Here is a 16,689-nt window from a genome sequence, read left to right as displayed (position 1 = left end):
CGACAATTGCAGTCACTACACTATATAAAACTCTTGAAAAGCCCTTTGCTTTCAGAAGTTTTGATGCGGACCCGATCCCTGTTTTCACAACCTCCCAAGTATGTCAGATGACCGGAGGCTTCTCCGCTAGGGCAAGCCCAGCCTGAGCTTAGTGATCATGTGCTCAAGTGAGCTGTTCAAATTCAGGCCAAGTGTTCTCTCAGTAGATCTTTTCTGGGGGTAATAATCCCTTCAAAAAAATAATAATAATAATTTGGGCACTCAATCTACAACTGTTTGTGGGATACCTCTGTGCCAAATTGGCTGCCGCATTTTGCCCACAAAATATACAGTCAATCCATTTTACAATATATTCTGTGAAGTGCTTTTTTACGGAGTCTAGAAGACGAGATAAGGCGCCATATCAAATGCAAGTCTTATTAATATTTTCTCAAGTGTAAAAATGATTGTTATTACAATAACAAAGCAATGCTCATGAGAAGTGTGACTTTTTGTTTAGATAAATATTATAAAATACTCACCAACCAGCTCAAACAGACTGATAATAAATATGCTGCTGACATTTTTTTTGAAAAACAATTGATGGTGAAAAGACTAGACATCAAAAAACAAGGAGACACTGCAGCCTTAGATATAATGGTCATTAATATTTCACAAGGCCCAGCTTTGTCCTGTCTAAAGTTTCTGTTACCACCAGAATTGCCCATGGCAAAACTGAAAGACTGCTCACGTCAATGATTTCAAATAGTTAAAATAGCTCTGTGATTGCCTGCCGGCTCTTTTGAAGACAAAGCAGTGAGCTCAACAGTGACACACCACTGCAGCGTCCACTGCTTTGTCAGAGGTGCTCTCTTTCAATTCAGACATTAAGCCAAGATACCATCTGTCTGTTAATAATAATAATAATCCTTGCATTTGATATAGCACTTTTCACGTCTTCTAGACGTCTCAAAGCGCTTCACAGATTATACTGTAAAGTCAATTGACTGTATGTTTGTGGGCAAATTGCAGCAGCCAATTGCACACAGCAGTGTCCCACAAACAGTCTTGTATTGAAGTGACCAATTTATTATTGTTTTTCTTTTCTTGAGGGATTATTATTCGGCATGTGGAGTAACGAAACTTGCCCAAGGTTTCACCCTGCTGGGAATCGAACCCAGGCCTCTCGCTTGAGAGGCGAGCGCTCTAACCACTGAGCTACATTGACCTGTAGCTACAGCTACAGGTGAATGTTAAAGATCTCATAGCATCATTCAAAATAAAGTGTTCCTCCCAGTGTCATGGCTATCAATCCCCCAAATAACAAATTGATCATTCAATTCATGGGTGCTTGTGGAACATTGCAATGTGCAAATTCGCTACCATGTTCACCTACAAATACACAGTCACTACAGTTGAATGAAATCGCTGTAAAGCTGTCCGAGATATTTGCCATGATAAGACAACAACAATAACATTACATTTGTATAGCCCCTTTCACGTCTGGAGAACATTCCAAGGCACCATATGAAATGCAAGCATTATGATTACTGTTAGTTACTTATTCTACATTACCCCCACACTTACCCAAGAAGCTTGTTCATGCATCACTGGTTGATGATCTTCTTACAGGTGGTCAAAGTATCACTTGTGGTATTGGTGCTATTAATCGCAGTGGACTGACAGAGATGTATATTGTAAGTGTTAACAACAACAACAAAATTACATTTGTATAGCGCCTTTCACGTCGGTAGGACTTCCCAATGTTATCTCGCTGTCCTTTCTTCATCGGGATAAAAGTTAGAGAGAGGCAGACTTAGGGCTTTGTAACTCGGCTACAAATTACAGTCACTACATTAACTACAAAGGGCTTTGAGATGTTTCTCCCTCCACAGCCTTGCTCCTCCCTACCCATGTGACCACCTAAACCCCTACCAATTTGTCCGCTCCCTCTGCTAAGCGGCTCCGGCCTGCTTCAAATCCCCCCAACTTGCCCACCCCACCATTGGTGGGCAGGCCTTCAGCCTCTCTACCCCTACCCTCTGGAACTCCAAACCACAGTCCCTCTGCCTTGGCCCCTCCCTTGTCTCCTTCAAGACCCATCTCAAGACCCTCCTCTTCGACCGTGCCTTCGGTCACCCTTCTACCCCTACCCTCCCTGCCCTCCACCCTTCTTGATCCCAACCACCAGCTTGGGTGCGGATTCCTGATTGTCCAGTGCCTTGGGATGTCCTCCTGATGTGAAAGGTGCTATATAAATGTAAAGCGCCTCCTCATCTCAGTTGCTGTCAGTATCACTAATCATGGTTGCACTGTACACTTCACTGAGCCAATACGGAATCTCAGGTCCTGTTCGACCCTCAGCTATCCTGCAAACCCCACATTCGTACTGTGACCTATTCCGCCTTTCCACACCTCTGCAACATTGCTCACCTCCTCTCACCACAGGCCACCGAGACAATTATCCATACTTTCATCACATCCCAACTTGACTACACTAACTGCCTACTCACTGGACTTCCCAACTCGTCTCTACAAGCTGCAGATTATTCAGAACTTTGCAGCTCGTACACTCTTCCACACCAGGCTCCGCGAACCGATCACCCCCATTCTTGCCTGTCTTGACTGGCTCCCCATCCCTCAGAGAATCGAGTTCGAAACCCTCGATCTCACCTTGAAAGTCCTCCATTGTCTTGCTCCTCCTAACTCTGTGGCCTACTAACCTCATATCAGCCTATCGGCTCCTTCCACTGTGCGGACACCGGCCTACGTCAGGTCCCCCATATTTCCCGCCCCACCATTGCCAGTCGGGCCTTCAGTATTTCTGCCGCCACACTCTGGAACTCTATCCCACAATCCCTCCACCTCACCTCTTATGTTGCTTCCTTCAAGGCCCATCTAAAGACTTTCTTCTTCGATGGTGCCTTCAGCCACCCCTACTGCCTTTCAACCCTCTTGATCCCAACTCGGGTCCAAAACCCCTGACTGTCCAGCATGCTGGAATGTCTTTCTGATATGAAGGGCGCTATACAAGTGTAATTTGTTGTTGTTCATAGGATTTTTCTGTGAACTGTAATGACTCTATATTTTGTAGGCAAATGCAGCAACCAATTTGCACAACAATATCCCATAAATAGTGTTGAAGTGAATGATCAATTTTACCTGGGGAATTGTTGGCCAAGTCACAAGGAGAAACTCCCTTCTCTTTACAGAGAATACCGTAGGGATCTCTTACGGCTGAAGAGTCAGGGCTACTTGGTTGAGAAAGCTCTTCATGCAAATAGCATCTCCCTTTATTACAAAAGAGAAAGATATGGAGTAGAGGTGGAGCAACACTTTGGAGTGCTTTTTGCTGTGATGTTGTATCACAGTGAGAACTGGCTGCTGCTGCTTCTAGTGTTTTAGACTGAAATAAAACATCTGCTGCTCCACACTGTGCATAATTAAGGATGAAACGACTGCAAAATGCCGGTCATTAAACTAACATTAGCCATTGATTAAATGATTAATTGTAGGTTTAATCATTTCTCGTTACAAGAAAGCCAATTGCCAACCATTTCATTTCATCGCCACTCCTTCAGAGTATGATATCGGGCTTGTAAGTCATTGTGGTGATTACTCCAAACATCCTTTTAGTGCTCAGAGCAGAGCTGTGGTAGCTGCTACCTTTCCACAGCGATCTTCCTTTATACCACGGTCCAAGTCTAAAGTCCAAGTCAAAACATCTCAAACCACTTTACAGTAATTATTGTTCAGTGTAATCATTGGGGGCAGCCAAGTTACACATATCAATGCCCCATAAACAGACATGAAGTGAATGACGGGATTTTATACGGTGGATTGTTGGCCAGGACACCAGGAGAAAATCCGATCTTTTTGAATGGTGCTATGGGATCTTTAACATCCACTTGAACTGGCAGATCATTTAACATCTCATCTCAAGGATGGCACCTCTGACAACACAATTTTCTCTGGACAATCGGTTGGAGCATCAGTCTAGATTTTGAGCTTAATGTCCCAATGTATGGATAGCCTTATGTGCTCAGAGATAAGGTGACTGATCGCACTGTCAAAGAGCTAAGGTTTTAGAAAAGAATGAGGAGAAGCAGTCTAAGTTAGATGGTACAATCTTAGAAGGGGTGAAGGAACAGAGAGACCTGGGGGTTCATATAAGTAAGTCTTTGAAGGTAGCAGGGCAGGTAGATAAAGCTGTTAAAAAAGCATACGGGATACTAGGCTTTATAAATAGGGGCATAGAATACATAAGTCAGGAAGTTATGATGAGACTTTATAAAACACTGGTTAGGCCTCAGCTAGAGTACCGTGTTCAGTTCTGGGCACCACACTTTAGGAGGGATGTCAAGGCATTGGAGAGGGTGCAAAGGAGATTTACCAGGATAGTACCAGGAATGAGGTACTTTAGTTATCAGGGGAAACTTGAGAAGCTAGGATTATTCTCCTTGGAGCAGAGAAGGTGAAGAGGAGACTTAATAGAAGTATTCAAAATTATGAGGGAATTCAATAGGGTGAACAAGGAGATACTAACTCCACTGGTGGGTGGGTCAGTAACCCGAGGACACTGATTTAAAATCGTTGTTAAAAGAAACAGAGGGGAGGTGAGGAGAAATTTGTTTACACAGCGAGTTGTTCGGATCTGGAATGCATTACCTGAAAGGGGGTGGAAGCCAATTTAGTAACAGCTTTTAAGAGAGAAGTGGATAATCATTTGAGGAGGACAAGTTTGCAGGGCTATGGGGAGAGAGCGGGGGAGTGGGCTTGATTTGGATAGGTCTTTTTAAACAGCCAGCTCAGACACGATGGGCCAAATGGCCTCCTTCTGTGCTGTATAATTCTCTTATTCTATTATTCTAAAAGAGTTTTGAAGAGGAGAAAAATGAGGAGATGAGAAAGGTACATTTTGACTTATAATAATAATCCTTGCATTTGATATAGCGTCGGGAGGACGTCCCAAAGCGCTTCACAGAACACACTGTAAAGTGAATTGACTGTATATTTGTGGGCGAACGCGGCAGCCAATTGCGCACAGCGATGTCCCACAAACAGTCGTGGATTGAAAATGACCAATTTATTATTGTTTTTGGTTTTTGGAGGGATTATTATTAGGCTCTGTGTGGAGTAAGGAAACTTGCCCAAGGTTTCGCCCTGACCTGCCTGGAATTGAACTCGGGTCTCTCGCTTGCAAAGCGAGTGCTCTAACCACTGAGCCACAGGACTCCACCATGGGCGTGGCTTCCCAGAAGGCAGATCTAAAGTGGGGGCATAGTGGCTGAAGTCCTGGCCGTTGGTTGTAGGTCTATCTGTAAGCTGCAGTAATTCTCATCGACATAAGGAATCTGAGATGGTAACCATTAGAACCCATCAGACTGACCATCAGGGCACTTCTGGAGGGGAGTTGCTGCATGTGGTATGACCAGAATTCCTGTGTGTGTGAGTGTGGATGTGTGTAGTTCGGTGATCCTCTTGGAACTCTTGGAAATACTGTAAATTAACCATGTAAAATCTCTGTGGGCCGCCCTGTCATTTCTTTCCTCACTGCAGTAATTTGAATATCGTTGTTTTTTTCTCTTCAGCATGTTTCCATGTCTATTCCGTTCCCCTTCACTGGCTGTGATTATATTGTCAGTTCCAGTCAGCTTACTCCAATCATTATCATACATTTCAGCTTTTCTCATTGACAGCCAATAAATCAGATGTGCGATGAAGCTTTGCGATGAAACCGACCAGCTGAACTTGGTCACTCTGCAAAAGAGACTTGAGAAGTTCAGGCTCTTTTCACTGCAGCTGATACAGGCAAGGACAATCTATCCTGTTAGATCATGATCAGGTAAATAGCTTCAGATTATGGTGTCAACATGCCTCAAAAAATTCCTTCAACAAAAAATAATAATAAATTGGTCGCTTCAAGCCACAACTGTTTGTGGGACACTGCTGTGCACAATTGGCTGCCTTGTTTCGCCCACAAAATATACAGTCAATTCACTTTACAGTAAAGCGCATTGAGACATCTCAAAGACTTGATACGGCATTATATCAAATGCGGGATTACTATAATTGGTAACCCTCTTAGTTTTGGATCAGGTTGTAGGTTGTCTACTTCAGGTCCTTGATTTCAACAACAACTTGCATTTATATAATATCCTTAATGTACACTCCAGTGTAGTGTTGGGGGCGCGCCTTTGGTCACCTTCCTCCCCCTCCCCCTGGCTCGACCCCGGGATCCGTTACTGTAAAGAGCTCTGAGACGCCATCTGGCGTGGAGGGCGCTATATAAATCCAAGTTGTTGTTGTTGCTGCTGCACTACCATAGGTGTTGTCCTTCAAGTCGAATGTTAAATCGAGGTCCCAGCTACCTGTTCAAGTTTGGAGGTAAAGATCCGGCAGCACTATTGCCAAAAGAGAAGGGAGGTTCTCCCAGTTTCCTGGTCAACAATTCTCGAGATAAAAATTGGCTATTCATTTTGTGAATGTTTCTGAGACATTGCTGTGTCAAATTAGTTGGCCAGTTCAGCTACAAATATACAGTCACCATGCTCTATAAAGGTTTTGAGACAATCTTGATGTGGTAGGCGCTTTAAAAATTAAGGTAATTAAAGGGGAGGTTAAAACAATTCTTTACACAGAGGAGTCTCACTTTCTTGATTTCCTTCCTGTAAACCCTCTCTCTGCTTCCTGCTTCCATCATCCAGTTCTTTATACCTAAAAAACAACCTTCCCATTGGGAGGAAGATGAGGTTGATGCAGTTTCAATACGTATCCAGCAGGTGGAGCTATCGGTGACTTTCTTAGACTGAACTGAATGTGCTCTCATAGAATTATACGGCACAGAAGGAGGCCATTCGGCCCATCGTGTCTGTGCCGCCTCTTTGAAAAGAGCTATCCAAATCAATCCCACTCCCCCGCTCTCTCCCCATAGCCCTGCAAACTTGTCCTCCCCAGATAATTATCTACTTCTCTCTTAAAACTTGTGATCAAATCAGCTTCCACCACCCTTTTAGGCAATGCATTCCAGATCTGAACAACTCGCTGTGCGAAAAAATTTCTCCTCACCTCCCCTCTGTTTCTTTTAACAACCGTTTTAAATTGGTGTCCTTGGGTATGAAGAAGGGAAAGTGTAGAGCATAGGGCACAGAACAGATAGAAGATTAACAAAGAAAAGGGATTAGAGGATGTCAGAGAGAACTGAAAAGGATGTTAATGAATCCTGGGGCAATTCAGCGTGTGTGTGTTGGGTGGGGTGGGATTTGTGGTTCCCACAATCAAAGAGGGTGACACTAATAATAATAATCCTTGCAGTTGATACAGTGACTTATCACGGCATTGAGACATCTCAAAGTGTTCACAGGATTTATTGTAGAGTAATGTGAGTGAATTTGTGGGCGAAGAATTAACATGGAGCTATTCTTAGGAATTGCAGAGCCAGCAGAATGACCTCCGTAATTGGAACATTAAACAAATCAATGATTACAGACAAAATGGATGATTAACTACTAAAATAACTGGAACTGAATGATTAGACTGCCATCTGACCCTTTTGGTGTGGACCTCTAGAAGGTCAGTGCAGAGATCAGGAGTGCCTGTCACCAGCACAACAGCTGGTGATCAATCATCAGAGCAGTCGCTAGTTCCAGTGATTTTAGTAAGTACATAATAATAAAAATCCTTGTGTTTTGCAGGTCAGCCTGGCTCAGTTGGCAGCACTCTCGCCTCCATCAGAATATTGTGAGTTCAAGACCACATGTTGGGATTTGCACCGTGTTTTAACATCTCGTCCAAAGGACGGCACCTCTGACAATGTAACGCAGCTCCAGCACTCTATTGGAGTGTATAGGTGCAAAGTCTTGATGCGGTGGATTGAACCCACAGTTGTAATAAACAACGAACAAAAGGTTTACAGAATCAACTGATAATTGCATAATTAAGGGCACCTGTAATTCCCCCCAAGCAACAACAACTTGCAATAATATAGTGCCCTCCATGCAGGTCAACGTCTCAGAGTGCTTAACAATGGCAGAACCTGACTTCGAGCCGAATGGGAGGTGACCATAAGCACGGTTGAAAAGGAAGATTTTAATGCAGAACTTGGAAAGGGGAGAGAGGGGGAAAGGTGGAGGGATTAAGGAAGAGTGTTCCAAAGATTCGGGACGTACAGGCTGAAAGTGCAACCTCCAGTTGTGGAGCGGAGGGTGCGAGGGACGAACAGGAGGCCGGTGCCAGTTGAGCGGAGGCGCCAGGCGGTGGATTGGGGAGTGAGGAGGTCGGAGAGGTAGGGAGGTGCCAGAGAGTGAAGGGATTTGAAAACGAGTTTGAGGATCTTGAAGTTGATCTGTTCAGTGATGGAGAGCCAGTGGAGCCTGGCCAGAACTGGTGAAATGTGGGTACAGAGTTTGGTCCGTGTCAATATGTGGGCTTCAGAGTTCTGAATGAGCTGGATTTTTTGAATAGTGGAGCTGGGGAAACCGGCGAGGAGTGCATTTAAATAATCCAGGTGGGAGGTGACAAATGCATGTACAAGGGTTTCGGCTGCATTTGGGGTAAGGTACCATTGGAGGCGAGCAATGAGGTGAAGGTGGAGGAAGTCAATCCTAGTCAGGGACTGGATGAGGGGGAGGAAGGACAGCTGGGAGTTAACCGGACACCTAGATTGCGCACTGGTTTGGTAAATCTGAGGGAGAGCTGAGGGAGGTTGAGGAGTTTAGATCTGTAGGAGTGAAGACGTTCCAAAGAGTATGGCATCCATCTTGTCCACATTCAGTTACAGGAAGTTTGCATTCATCCACACCCTGATGTCCCCCAGAGAAGATGATAGAACATCGGCGGACCTGGAGTCGATGCTGGAGGAGGCAAAATAGATTTGTGTGTCATCCACATGCATGTGGAATTTTAACCCATGTCTGTGGATGACATCGCCAAAAGGGAGCTTATAGATTAGGAAAACAAGGAGACCAAGCACAGAGCCCTGGGGTACCATGCAGGTGACCGGGCGGGGGCGGGAGGAGAAATCATTTGCCAAGATGAAATGGAGGCAGTTGGTTGAGTAAGACTCAAACCATGTAAGTGTGGTCCCACTAAGGTGGATAAGGGAGGAGAGGCATTGGAGGAAGATGGCATGGTCGACTGTGTCAAACCAGCAGAGAGATCCAGAAGGTTGAGGAGGCAGTGGAAGCTCTGGTCACAGATAGAGAGAATGTAATTTGTCACTTTGATAAACTCTGTCTCTGTGCTGTGGGCAGGCCGAAAACCAGACCAGGGGCTCAAGGAGGGAGTGGAGAGAGAAGTGTGACCGAAGCTGACCTGCAACAATGCATTCCAGGACTTTGCAAGGAAGGCTAGGTTGGAAATGGGATGGTACTGTGTGAGGTTAGAGGGCTCGAGGGTGGGTTTTTTGAGGAGGGGTGTGATAACAGCGGTTTTCAGGGGAAGTGGAACAGAGCCTGAGGAGAGAGACTGGTTGATCGTGTCGGCCAGCAAGGGGGAGAGCAGGGGGAGTTGAGTGACCAGCAGCTGGGTGGGGAGGGGGTCGAGGCAGCAGGTGGTGAACTTCATGCGGGTGATTGTGCATGAGGGAGGAGGGAAAAATGGGGGCAAAGGAGTGTAAGGAGGGGGGAGCGGCAGAAGACGTGGCGGAAGGAGAAGGTTGTGTGGATTGTCTGGGTTGGATGGAAGGGGATATGGAAGGGGAGGACCATGCAGCCAAGTGGATGCTTTCAATCGTTGAGGTGAAGAAGTCTAGGACCTCTTCGCACTTGGCGTTTGATGTGAGGATTGAGGGAGCTAGAAGGGGTGCTCGTAAGAAATGATGGACGACGGAAAACGGTGTCTTTGGATTGTTTTTGGCCTCAGGATGACTTTGGAGCAAAAGTCTGTTTTGGCCTGTGAAAGGAAGAGGCGGTAATTGTGGAAGTGCTCAAGCCACATAATTTGCACAATTCACATAATAGACCTGACTATCAGGAAAAGAGATGTTGCCTTCTTCTCCCTGCAGACCTTGTGACTGGGTCACTATGGAAACCATTAGGAAGAAATGTCTTCAAATTGGTACTTAGAGTGACAACTAATCCATCAAGGTCAATGCAAAAAAAGTGGTTGGTTTGGTAGCCTCTACGGTCACTTATAATCACACTTATGCTGAAACACTATTGAAAACCAAAGTCTTTTGGCAACACAGAAATGGCACAGCACATTCATTGTGGCTATATTTCCCTCAAGGGATGTGGCTACCATTTTATTAATGGGAAATGAGCATCATTATCTAAATTGGAATATCATGTTCTGAACTGGGGTATCACACTCTGAATTAGCTCTTAAGCTCTCTGAGACACTACCCTGCGTAAGGGGTGTTATATAAATGTAACTTGTTATGGTTGTTGTTGAATTAGAGTTTCGCTCTCGAAATTGAAGAATCACGCTCTGAATTGGAGTATTATAAACTCAATAGAAGTACTAAAATCTCAATCATCCAACAACAACAACAAGTTGGATTTATATAGTGCCCTCCATGCCGGACGGCGTCTCAGAGCGCTTCACAGGGCCGAGCCAGGGGGAGGGGGAGGAATGTGACCAAGGCGTGGTCGAAAAGAAAGGTCTTCAGAAGGGACCTGAAAGTAGGAAGAGAGGGGGCGAGGCGAAGGGAGTGAGGAAGGGAATTCCAGAGCCTCGGGGCATAGTGGCTGATAGCACGGCCGCTGAGGGTGGAGCAGAAGACTTGGGGGATGAGGAGGAGGCCAGACCCAGGGGATTGAAGGCAACGGGTGCTGTTTTGAGGAGAGAGGAGGTCAGAGAGGTAGGGAGGTGCAGAGGAGTGCAGGGACTTGAATACAAGGGTGAGGATCTTGAAATCCATCCTCTCTGGGATAGGCAGCCAGTGCAGTCTGGTAAGGACTGGGGTGATCGGGGAACGTAGTTTGGTGTGGATGAGAATGCGGGCGGCAGAGTTTGGGATGATTTGGATTTTATGGATGGTGGTGGATGGGAGATCGATGAGGAGGGCGTTAGAGTAGTCCAGCCAAGAGGTGACAAAGGCATGGACCAGGGTTTCGGCAGCTTTCGGAGAGAGGTATTTGCAGAGACGGGCAATGTGTCGGAGGTGGAAGAAAGTGGTGCTGGTGAGGGGCCGTATGTAGGGGAGGAAGGACAATTGGCCAAGGTTGCGTATGGGTTTGGAGACTTTTAGGGGAAAGTCGGGTAGGTGGAGGAGGTGAGAGCCATGGGATTTGAGACACTGATGAGAGCGAAAGAGTATGGCTTCCATCTTGTTGACGTTCAGTTGAAGAAAATTTGTGCTCATCCAGCCCCTGAGGTCTGAAAGGCAGGCTGACAGAACATCAGGGGACTGGGGGTCGCAAATAGAAGTGGAAAAATAAAGTTGGGTGTCGTCCGCCTACATGTGGAAATGTACCCCATGTCTGTGGATGACATCCCCAAAAGGGAGCATGTAGATCAGAAAGAGGAGGGGGCCAAGGATGGAACCTTAGGGTACCCCGCAGGTAACCGGGTGAGAGCAGGAGGAGAAGCTGTTTGTACAGATGTACTGCTGGTGGTTTGTGAGGTAGGACTTGAACCAGGCAGAAAGGCGGTGGAGTAGGATGGCGTGGTCGACTGTGTCCACAATGAACTTGGGAGTTGAGGCATATATACTGTGCGCAAATTACATTGCTGTGCACAAATTGACTGTCGCATTTTGTTCACAAAATACATACAGCCACATCACTTTACAGTATATTTTTGTTTTGCCAATGTGATAAAGTGCTATATCAAATGCAAAGATTGTTATTATCTTGTTATGTTAACTCAAATCACATGTAACCCAAGCGGCATTGACATGGTGCAATGTACCTGAGAACACAACACATTCTCAAATAATTGCACCATACAGTAAGTGTAGCTAACACACAGAAGCTGCCAGGATGCAACAGCATTATGTAATGGTAGTTTGCAGTGAACCACTGACAAGGAAACAGTGGTACATGGAAAATCTTTCATCAAGTTCTACCACGACTGACTGAATATTTCGCTTCATGGATGAATTTATTGTGGTACGAGTATGATTAGAACTGTATATAGTTATGAGAAAGGATGTCAAAAGCTCTCAAGGATGAACATTCTTTGAGACATTCACCACCCACAGACTGAGTATGCACTAAAGGGGTAAAATTCCAACTGGGTCGAAATGTAGTCTAGGCTGACATTTCACTTTAATTCTGGGGGTGTGCTGCATTGTCAGATGCGCCATACTTTGGATGAAATGTTAAACCAAGGTCTCATCTGTCTGTTCAGGTTAATGTTAAAGATCCCATGGCTCTATTTGAAAAGAGAAGGTTTTTTTTCCCAGTATCCTTGCCAACAATCCTCCAACTAGAATTGGTCATTTCCTATCTATCTCTCTGTCTCCACCCTTGATTTCAGGACAACTGACGTCCTAACAGGTGAATGTCAGCAAGACCGAGGCTCTCCTGATTGGCATTTTTTACAGCAAAGGTGGAATGGGATAGGACGGACAGGTAAGGATAATAATACAGTTATAATAATCCTTGTTTTTGATATTATTTGATATTATATCACATTGTTGAGATGTCTCAAAGCGCTTCATGAAAATACTGTAAAGTGAATTGACTGTATATTTTATGGGTGAAATGTGGAAGCCTATTGCGCACAGCAGTGTCCCACAAACAGTCATGAATTGAGTGAACACTTTTTTTGAGGGATTATTTCCCCCCGGAAAGCTATCTGCCAATCAATTAACAACTGGGTTCCTATTCACTGCTAGGTGAACAAAGGCGTGTAAGGAAACTTGCCCAAGGTTTCGCACTGCCCTGGGATCAAACTCGGGTCCTTACGCTTGCAAGGTGAACACGCTAATGACTTGGCTACATTAGGATTAGATGGGATAGGTCAGGATGGGACAGATCAAGATTGGATGGGACAGGTCGGATGGGATAGGCCAGGATTCGATGGGACAAGTCGGGATGGGACAAGACTTGACTGGAGGTGATGGGTTGGATCCGGATAAGATTGATAATCCGGGGAAAAGGCATCCTTCAGTTGCCAACATAGATGCATTAATCAAGACAAACCAGCCCCCAAACAACACAATGATGAAGCACTCTCCTGTCAGTCACAGAGGACATATCTAAGCAGTTCCATCCCTTTCAAGAAAGGAATTAAAACATTAATTTCACCTTTGTTTTTCTTAAATTCTGTTGTGTGAATGTTTGCAAAATGAGGCTGTGCTTGCAGATTAGACCCTATTCACCTACAAAGGGTAAATTGGTGGATCTATCACGAGTTTGTAACAGGATTTGCTGGGAGGATCTTACTTAGTACGTTGAATCTGCTATTTTTATCATACCTGCACATGAACGCACATAAGCACCAACACTTTGATTCGGAATCGTTTCAGTATAATAAAGTAATCCTCACAGTTTATATAGGACCTTTCGCATCAGGAGGACCTCTCAAAGTGTTTCACAAGATATACTGTAAAGTGTAGTATCCTGTGTATTTTGTAGGCAAACACACAGCCAATTTGCACATAGCAATATCCCGTAAACAGCTTTCAGTCTTACCTCCAAGTCTGGATTTGAACAGGCTGACTAGTCACTGGGAAAATAAATTATTCCCTTTCGGCTCCTGTTAACACTGTAAACAGGGTGAGACCCTACAGGGAGAAAGAGTTCCATTTCAAACACAGGTGCATTTCCATGTGTAGATGGTGTTGAACTATATTGAACTCTCAGTCTGTTTTGGATACTTCTAAGCGTGGTAATAGGTCAGATATTTGGCTGACCAAAAAAAATTGGATGGTATTTACAAATTCTCCACATTTCTGCATGATGGTACGTGCTAAAGACTGTGTGGAATTTCATGTCCCCATTGTTTACTGTATGACCTTTATTTGGGAACGCAGTGTTCGTAAATTATAGATGAAGAGTTTGAATTTCAGCCTGGCTGAGAGAGTAACATGCTCATCTCTGAGTCAGAAGGTTGTAGGTTCAAGCACCATGTTGAGACTTTGTACTTATGTAGTCTAGGCTGACACTTGAATGCTGAGAGGAGTGTTCCATTGGTGTAGGCAACATCTTTTGGATGAGATGTTAAACCAGGGTCCTCCTTACTTGTTCAGGTGGACGTTTAAAATCCCACGGCATTATTTGAAAAGAGAAGGGTGTTTCTCTTAGAGTCCTGGCCAACAATATCCCAGATAAAAATTGGTCATTCACCTCATGTCTGTTCATAGGACATTGAGGGCGCAAATTGGCTGCCACATTCACCCCAAAATACAAAGTGACTAAACTTTAAAGTGATTACCGTGAAGCAGATGAACATAGTATTTGTTCATATTGGAGAGGAGAGGCTATTAAGCCCCACAAAACTGTTCCGCCATTATATTAGATCATTGCAGATCTGTACCCAACCCCAATTACCACCCCATATTCCTTGATACCCTTACCTAACAAATATCTATCAACCACAGTCTTGACAATTTGAATCCACCTCCTTTTGGGGTACAGAGTTCACCTTTGATGTCTTCCTAACGTGAAAAGCACTAAAAAAGGTAAAGATTATCTAGTTGTTTTATTTGATAAATTCCTTGCTAAATTTGAAACCAGCAAACATCCATCATCTCCATCATACAATGCCTCATAATCTTCTCACTGCACCTTTTTCTCCAACTCCTTCCCCAAAGACTAAACGTCCCACCAGTCGAAACTCCACCCCTAACACTTTTCCATGGATTACACTCAGATTAAACTCAAACCTAAATTTGGAAGGAAAAGGAGCTCAGCAGAGGAGTGCAGGCTAGATTACATATCATCTGTACATCTCACCATGCCCCAGGAACCTGTCCACCCATGCTGATACCTGTATCAAGAAACAAAAGACGAGCTCAAACCATTACATTCTATGTTTCAACAACAACAACTTGGATTTATATAGCACCCTCCACGCCGGACGGCGTCTCAGAGCACTTCACAGTAATGGATCCCGGGGCCGAGCCAGGGGAAGGGGGAGGAAGGTGATCAGAGGCGCAGTCAAAAAGAAAGGCCTTCAGCCGAGACCTGAAAATAGGAAGAAAGGGGGCGAAGCGAGGGAGTGAGGTAGGGAGTTCCAGAGCCTCAGGGCGTAGTGGCTGAAGGCACGGCCACCGATGGTGGAGCGGAGGATTCGGGAGACAAGGAGAAGGCCAGATCCGGTGGAGCAAAGGCAGCGGGCACTGTTGTGAGGAGAGAGGGGGTCAGTGAAGTAGGGGCTGCAGAGGAGTGGAGGGATTTCACAGAACCTTGCGACATCGTCCCATTGTGATAATGTGCTGTATCAAATGCAAGGGTTATTATTATTATTATGTCCTCCTGACGTGAAAGACACTATATAAAAGGAATATTTTGTTGTTGAGTCTCTCTCCAGTTCGGTTCCAAACCCGACACCTGGACCCGTAGCTGGGAGTGAGCACTTCTTACATGAAGCCCAATTTTCCTTTAATTCACCTGAAAATTGGAAGCATTGATCTCGAGTTTCTCTCTCTCATTTCTTTCTCTGCTTTGCTTTCTCTTTTTCTTGTTCACTTTCTCTTTGTTTCCCTCTCTCTCTCCCACCAGCTGGAGACTTAAACTTCTTGAAAAAAAAGGGGGGATTTAACTTTGGAGTAAATCCATTTAACTAGACAGTCCTATCTCCAAGCACCAGCTCTGTAGGAGCCTTTCAGTGTAAAAATTAAAAGGCTGGGTTGCTGCCAGGCCTCGATCAGCTCAATTATTCAGATGTCTGTGTTTTTACTTTGAATTGTCACTTTTAATTAAAAAGTACGATGGGTAAAATCGAGCAGAGAATTTAGGCAGGATAAGTGAAGGAGAGTGAAAAAAAATATTCCAGGCCAATTTAAGCAGTGATATCAGGCAGCGGGCTCTTTGATATTTAAAAAGCATAAGTAAGTGTCAGATTGGCTCAGTTGGTAGCATGCTCACCTCTGAGGTGGGGAATGTGAGCTCACAGCCTAGGCTAACCTTCCAGTGTACTATCAGGGGAGCATTACATTGTCGGGGTTCTGACTTTTGCATGAGATGTTAAACTGAGGTCCCATCTGCCTGCTCAGTTGGCACTCTTTGAAAAGAGAAGGCAATTTATCGCTGTATTCTGGTCAAAAATCTCCCGAATAAAATTAGTCAGTCACAGTCAAACACTGTCGCTATGTTTTAATAACAGTAAATCCTGCAATGTGATTTAGGACATCCTACTGATGTGAAAGACGCTATTTCAAATGCAAGGATTATTATTATTATTTTTATCATTCACCTCATTCTGTTTGTGGAGGCTTGCTTTGAGCACAATAAGTGTTTGCTTCCAAAACAGCTATAGGCTTGGTATTTCACGGTTGTAGCACTTTGAGAAGTTTCAATATTTTGAAGTTCTTCACTTCCTAGTAGAAATGATTGTAATAGTCACTGGATGTTGCTGACACAGCTTGGTATTGTCAGAGGATGAAAGAGGGGCTCTGAGTGGCTTGTTTATTTACTGCTGTTGCCAAATACAAACTTTAACAGGCTGGTCACCGCTCTCCAAGGCCTGCGAGATAGAGTTCATTGTGCATGTCGCACGGCAAATGCAATCAATGCTGATTCCCAAGCCGTAAGATGCAGTGAGGTTCACGGAGGACAACCCAATACTTTATTAACTTACTTTGAATAACAAGTCAAG

At 44.6% G+C, this 16,689-nt stretch overlaps 1 non-coding gene across 1 annotated transcript; it reads right to left on the bottom strand.

The window, feature by feature from the left end:
- Positions 1-1,134: 1,134 nt before the first annotated feature.
- trnae-cuc lies at positions 1,135-1,206 on the bottom strand. Its single transcript has one exon. It is a non-coding gene; the product is annotated as a tRNA-Glu (tRNA).
- Positions 1,207-16,689: the final 15,483 nt, after the last annotated feature.

This window comes from Callorhinchus milii, unplaced genomic scaffold (genome assembly GCF_018977255.1).
Source record: "Callorhinchus milii isolate IMCB2004 unplaced genomic scaffold, IMCB_Cmil_1.0 Scaffold2, whole genome shotgun sequence".
Lineage (NCBI taxonomy): Eukaryota > Metazoa > Chordata > Chondrichthyes > Chimaeriformes > Callorhinchidae > Callorhinchus > Callorhinchus milii.
The sequence above is the reverse complement of the archived record's forward strand: the minus strand, read 5'-3'. Positions and strand labels throughout refer to the sequence as shown.